Consider the following 7,445-nt stretch of genomic DNA (forward strand, 5'->3'; position numbering starts at 1 on the left):
CTCCATAGCCAGGTAGCATGGGACTTGCAATCCTTTTGCCTCAGGCTCCTGAGTAGCTAGGGTTATAGGCCTACAGGAGCAGGTTTAGCTCATACTCTTAGTGAGAAAATTGCACGTAATCTTGGTTAATAAAATCCTGACAACAGCTCTTCTCTAATCCAGTAGCATCCATATGGCTTTGTAGTGCCAGGGAAATGTTAGCAATCCTCCCAAAACAGACAGGAGCCGATCTGATGCAATCATAATAGGGCCTTTTTATTCGAGCTAGCTCTGGCCCCTCAGTGGACCGCTGTCACCCAGGATGGTTTTGGTGATGAGGAGCCCTGAATATCTTTGGGGTAAGGCTTTATAGAAAGCTACAAACAGGTGTGTGTGTGGAGGGGTGTGTGTTTAAGCATCTAATTGGAGTGCTACCATGGCCTTTAACATAATTGGCTGGTGCTGGGAGTCATATCATAAGCTTAATTTCTGCTTCCCTCTGCATTGGTGGTCGTCAGGCAGGAGGTGGGCTTGTAACCTGGGGGTGCAGGTCTGTTGGGGTAATAGCCTGAAGACACTGGTCTTGTTGGGGATGTAACCTGGAGACCCAGGTCTTGTTAGCCTAGAGACTGGAGCTAGGTTCAGGTTTTGTTGGGGTGTAACTTAGAAACTAAGACTAGGTACTGGCCTGTTATTAGTCTACCTGAGTTCAAACTTAGGTCAGGTTCTCTAAAATGAAGTCTGGACTTAAAAAGATTTGGCCTCTCAGCTTCAGTTATAACGCACTGGTTACTAATTTAAGCAAAAAGCACTGTGGAACAGAGAGTTAAGTACTTGAAAATTAATTGGGAAAGGGGCTGGGGCTGGGGCTCAGTTGGTAGAGTGTTTGCCTGGCATGCACATAGCCCTCCTTGGGTTTAATCCTCAGCTAGTACCACATAAACTAGAGTAATTTATAGCTGTATAGCTGTAGTTTACAGCTATAATCTCAGTATTCAAGATAAGGAGACAGGAAAACCAGGAGTTGAGGATCAGCCTCAGCTATATAGCAAATTTAAGGCCACCCTTAGCTATTATAGACTGTGCCTTAAAAGCAAACAGATAAACCAGCATAATTGATACCCCTTTACCTAATACCTGCCCTCTGCCCTTGCAACCTCCCCCTACCCCCAACAGAGGGGGAAAAACTCATTGTAGAAGCTTTAATGTATCACGTTGTGTCCCACATTATACACTTCTGTCCACACGTCTTTGCTTGCAAATGTTCCTTGACTCATTAGTCTGGTACAAGGCCTCCGGATTCTGTTACTCTATCAATACTGGCACCTCACTGGGACTCCTCTAGGATACCCTGTTGTTGCCCTGTGTCATGGAGGTCCTGTAGCTTTGGATCTGTAGGACCAGCTTCATGCACTCCAGCTGTTCATCAATGTACAGGTAGATGATGGTGTGGGCCAGGCCTGAGAGCTACCTGAGCTGGTCAGCCTGCTGCCTCCCATGCTTTCACACCTTTGGGGTTGACTCACTAGCAAAACCCACAACCAGGGCCACTCTACCCTGATGCCCAGGCAAGATGCTGGTCCTGCTGCAGCCAGTGAAGGGTGGGGACAGCCCCCCTGCTCTCACAACCCTGTTGGGGTCAACTTTCCTACCCTGCACTGGTGGCGAAGGTCAAAGGGTGGGAAGGGGAATCTCTTCCTCCCCTATACCATCACAAACCAGACAAGAGGCAGGGCCAGCTCTCCCACACTTAAGCCCATGGGGTCAGCTCACTCAAAAGCCCCACAGTCAGGGTCAGCTCTACTGTGCTGCCTGAGTGAGGTGCTGCAGCTGGTGAGAGGCAGCTCTCTCACTCACTCTGATAACATGAGTCATGTCTCCTGCCTGCCATAGTGGCAAAGGGAGAGAGGAGGGTGGCATAGCTCCCTTTCCCATCCATATCAACACATGGCACATAAGTGATGGGTCCCGCTCTCCCAGGCTCACATCCTTGGGGCTGGCTCACCCTTGCCCTCACCACCAGGGTCAGCTCTTATGCTGCCCAGGCAAGGTACAGAGCCTGCTCTTCCAAGTGCTATAGCTGGTGAGGGGCAGGGACAGCTCTCCTGCTCTCATGACCCCTAGGGCCAGGTCTCCCACCTGTAGGTGACAAGGGATGAGGAAGGAGGAGGATATCTCTTATCTCTTTCTCAACCACACTACCACAAAGGAGACAAGTTATCGGGACTGCTCTCCATGCTCATATCCTTGTGGCTGTTCATGTGCAACTCCAGCAATGGAGTGGGGTCAGCATTCCTGTTCTCATGTCCCCAAGGCCAGCTCTCCCACAATGCCCAGGGGTTAGGGCAGTTCTGCACAGCCTTCAGACAAGCAGCAGCCCAGACCAGGAAGAACCAACTGGCTTTTGGTGGTAACAGATCCCTGTTGCTCCAGGGCCATGGACCAAGACTGGTGGTTATCTCAGGCTTGTTCCAGGTCTGGTTCCCTGGCACTGGTTTGTCTCAGGCTAGGTTTTTTAGGTAATGTTAGGCTACTACTAATCATTCAGAAGTTCCCAGGTCAGAACACTGAGCTTAGACATAGCTTTTCTCCTCCCTGCCACTACTGATGCACACAAGACACAGCAGCCACACCTGCAACGTCCTGAGGGGAAGGGATAATGTGCACATTTAATCCCAGTATTTGGAAGGGTAAAGCAGGATATATGTGAGTTTGAGGCCAGCTTGGGATAACAGTGAGCCCATGACTAGACTGAGATACAGAGTGAAACATGTTTTAAAATAAATCAGCCGGGCGTGGTGGGGCATGCCTCTAATCCCAGCACTCAGGAGGCAGAGGCAGGCGGATTTCTGAGTTCGAGGCCAGCCTGGTCTACAAAGTGAATTCCAGATCAGCCAGGGCTACACAGAGAAACCCTGTCTCGAAAAAAAAAAAAAAAAAAAAACAACAACAACAACAAAAAAAGTAACCTCTCAAGCCCTGGTTATATTTGGAAATAGCAGTATTCATTTAACTCCCAAATTCCTTCTTTGCACTTCCCATCTGAGGCTGTGCCCCAGAATGCCCAGCCTTCACCTTCTCCCCAGATGTGGGACACAGGGAAACAGGAAGACCTACTTGACAGTGATGGTCTAGGGGAGGGGACATGATACAGTTGACCTGTCCAGCTTCTGTTGCAATTGTCATCACCAGATTCCCAAGTTCCCAAGTGACACTACTTCATGGCTCCATCACAATGGGATGCTGCCACACTTAGGGTAAGTGCTTGACTTTCATCTGGCTCAGTCCACTGTGTGTGTGTGTGTGTGTGTGATATCTATGAGGAGATATGAGGTAGAGGAGGATGTTAGGTGTTCTGCTCTTTTGTATTTGGAGACAGTCTGTCACTGAACCTGGAGCTAGGATGATAGCTAGCAGGTCCCAGGGAATCTTCTTGTCTGTGCCCGCACAAAGCTGGGCTTACAGGCATGGGTAGCCATGCCTAGCTTTTGTATATGGAATTTGAACTCAGATCCTCATGCTTGCATAGCAAGTGCTCTTATCCACTGAGCCATGTCTCCTGTCTCTCCCTTTTGGGGGATGGGCAATGTCTCACTCTGTAACAGCCCAGGCTAGCTTGGAACTCACTCTGTAGCCTAGGCTGGCTGAAGTCTCATGGTGGTCCTCCTACCCTCAGCCTCCTAAGTGTTGGAATGGCAGGTATGAGCTACCCTGCCAGGCTGAGACACTAACGTTTTTAAAATGGTCTATGCTGTGTAGGTGGAATAAGTTTCTAGGTGGAATATTATAATTTAATAAACCAACATTTGTTTTCTGTGGATTTCCCGTATTTGTGCTTTATGTTGCAATAAACTATTTCTTTTAAGTCAAAAATAAGAAAACAGATGGAGAGATGTCGTTCAATCACATGGATGTAAGAGGTACAACATTCAACCTCCAGGTCCATGGAGAGAGAGAGAGAGGAGAGGGAGAGAGAGACAGAGAGACAGAGACAGAGAGACAGATAGAGACAGAGAAACAAAAATGAAGGGCTTCAAACAGTAGCATCAACAAACACTAAAATGGGGTCAGTGGAATAACACTATGGGTAAAGGTGCTTGCCACCAAGACTGACAACATGAGTTCAATTCTCAGGATCTACACAGAGGAAGGAAGAACTGTCTCCAGCAAATTGTCTTCTGACCTTCACATAAAGCCATTGCTTGAATACATGCATGCATGCAGGCACGCACGCGCGCGCACACACACACACACACACACACACACACACACACACACAGAGAGAGAGAGAGAGAGAGAGAGAGAGAGAGAGAGAGAGAGGAGTATGTCTCAGGGAGAAAGATGACAATAAACATAAGGAAGGGTGCTGGACCCTGTGAGGAGGATAGGACAAGATGCTGCCTTCCACTCTTTCCCTCACCACCACTCAGCTCTGGACCAAAGGACCACGGTGTAGAACCCAAGGGCCTTGCTCACTGTGTGTATTCCACAGACTCTTGTGCTTAGAGCATTTGACAGTGTGAGCACATGGATCTTTTCAGTTTTCAAGCTGATATGACTCTGGCCTGTTGCCAAGGGGAAAGATAACACTTTAAAACAAATGTGCTGTCACTGGGAGAAAGGAAAAGACCATCTTCAGCCCGAGGGACACTTCTAGACGCTCACTCAGTCTCCATGTGATCTCCTGTTTCTGTGCTAATAAGACCCTAATGATTGAAAACAGCCAAGGAACTCTGATGGGCCAAATTCAAGGGCTACAGGTGACCAGTGAGGATAGTGGGTGGGACTTCCAGGGAATCTCTTGTTTGTTTTCCTGATAAGAAAATAACAGGCTCAACTGGATTATGATTTTATCTTTTGTCCTCCCTCCACTTCCTGCCTGGAGGCCCTACAGCTGTCCTTTGAGACTGAGAAAGAGGGTCATATGTTCAGGGTGGTAGAACAGGAGAGACAGAAGCCTAAGACCTTAAAAAGCTCCTTCTGGGATGCAGTGTCCAGACTTCCTGACACACCCCGGGGCACAAACACTCTTGGTGGTGAAGCCTGTGTGGAGGTGTTCCTGTGATCTGCCGCTCAATGCCCTCAGAGAAGACCAGTGATTCTAGCAGAGCCTGAAAGTACAGATGTGAAGACTGAAAATTCACTTTGTAACTGGGGGCTTCCCTCTGTCAAGGCATCCAAGAGCCGATTGTGAGAAATCCTTGCTCCTTGCCCAGGAGCAGAAATGGGAAGCAGGGAGCAATGGGAAGTGAATGTGGATGGTTATGAGGCCAAGGAGATGGCTCAGAGGGTAAGTGCTTGCCACACCAGCTCGTGACCTGAGCTTGACCTCCAGCTCCTTTGTAAAATGTCCAACCCAATGACACAGGCTTGTGATATCAGTGCTGCAGAGCAAAGGCAGGAGAAAAACTGGGGCTCACAGGCCACACACAGCTTACTTGGAGAACTGGAGGCCTTTGAGAGACTGTCTCAGGATAACACGTGCATCTCTTGTAAGGAACACATAATATGTTGTACTTTGGCTCCCACATGTACACACATGTGCACATACTCATGCAAACATGTACAACACACACACACACACACACACACACACACACACACACACACACAGAGAGAGAGAGAGAGAGAGAGAGAGTAGAGAGAGTCATAACTAATGATTTGCAGGCTTCCCACTAGACCCCACACTTTCCCAACAGCAGCACTCTGGGGACCAAACAATTAAACACATGGGCCTTTAGTAGGGATCACTTCAGGAATGCACTGTAGCAGGGACCAAAACTGGATACCCTGAAGAGTTCACATTTTAAAAGATCCAGGTCATCATAGAGTATCTGTCAGGTAGTGTCCTATGTCCTGAAGGTTGGCTGCAATGGAGTAGAGGCCACATAGAGAGAGGAGCAGAGTGGCCAGTGGCTCACCCTGTCCCTGGTCTCCCCTAACTGACTTACACCCACATCTCCGCTCATTTACATTAATACCTGATTCCAGCAGGTATTGCAACCAGTGCCTATTCAGCAATGTTGGGTTTGTAGGCAAATAGTTGAGTTTTAGCCAGGACCAAGGTAAACTACCTCCCTAAAGGCAACTTGACTTTCTAAAAAATGCCTTCATCGTTACTGAATACCATTTTTATATACTATTCTTAAAGAAATATTTCCATGTCTATTTTAAGCAGAATGGTTAAACATTTCGTGTTAGCATCGCTGTAATAGTGAATAAAGGACAGTAATCTTTTTAACCCTGCATATAATTTTGCCTCGTAAGATCATGTGTTTGAACATTTGGTCCCCAGCTGACAGTGCAGTCTGGGACATTGTCACTGGAGAAAGACTTTGGGGGTTTTATATCCTGGTGCACTTCCTGTTTTCTCTCTGTTTCCTGAGTGCAGATGAAATGTGATCAGCCAGCTTCCTGCCTCTGCCTCCATGCCTTTCCTGACTGTTGCTAGGTCTTCCTGTCACAATGAACTCCACTCTTCTACAATTCAATTGCAAGCCAAGTAAACCTTTCCTAAGTTCCTTCTTGTCAGGGTGTTCAATCACAGCAGCACCAAAGTATATACACAGCTTAGATGTCTGTGTACTGGAGGCATGATTAAGTCAGCCTCAAGATCTCTATGACAGAGTCCTATGCAGCCATAAAACAAATATGTTAGTTGTAACATCACTCTGTTTAGCAGCTGGGGTGATGGCTCACTGGGAAAAGAGCTTGCAGTGCGAGCACAAGTGCCTGAGGACAGAGTCCCAGGACTCGTGGAAAAAGCTGTTTTTAACAGGATACCTCTGAGTTCCCAGCAATGGGGATCAGAGATAGGAGGATATCTGGGGCTAGCTGGCCGGCAAGTCTAGATGAATTAGTTCTGGGGTAAGTGATGGGCTCTGTCTTTAAAAATAAAAGTAGAGCGATTGAGGAAAACATCTACCTCTGGCCTACATATGCACACATCAAGAATGCAGATCCACACATACATATAAACACGCATACACCTGTGCATACACACACACACACACACACACAGAGGGAGGGGGAGAGAGAGAGAGAGACAGACAGACTCGAGTAATGAGACTTTGAAAAAGCTCCCATGTAGAGTAAATGAGAACAATCAGCTGTAAGATAGTATACAATGAGACATTGTGATTTGTGTTTAGAAAACAGAATGGTGGGCTTTTGCACATAGGTGAAGGCATATGGGTGGATAGAAAAGGCTGAGGCTGGCACTGTGGTCAACTCTCACCAGCACCCTTGGCAAGATTGGGCCAGGAAAAGGGACAGCACACAAGAAAGACTGTTTTTTGTTTTTCAAGATAGGGGTTCTCTGTATAGCCCTGGTTGTCCTGGAACTCACTCTGTAGACCAGGCTGGCCTCAAACTCAGAAATCCATCTGCCTCTGCCTCCCAAGTGCTGGGATTAAAGGCGTGCGCCACCAGTGCACAGCAAGTAAGACTTTTTGTTGGTATCCCCC

The 7,445-nt window shown here is 47.6% G+C and overlaps 1 non-coding gene across 1 annotated transcript; it reads right to left on the minus strand.

Moving 5' to 3' along the window:
• Window positions 1–2,500: 2,500 nt before the first annotated feature.
• On the minus strand, window positions 2,501–2,634 carry LOC115031006. Its single transcript, XR_003836598.1, has one exon. It is a non-coding gene; the product is annotated as a small nucleolar RNA SNORA17 (small nucleolar RNA).
• Between the last annotated feature and the right edge of the window lie 4,811 nt (window positions 2,635–7,445).

Source organism: Mus caroli, chromosome 4 (assembly GCF_900094665.2).
Source record: "Mus caroli chromosome 4, CAROLI_EIJ_v1.1, whole genome shotgun sequence".
Lineage (NCBI taxonomy): Eukaryota > Metazoa > Chordata > Mammalia > Rodentia > Muridae > Mus > Mus caroli.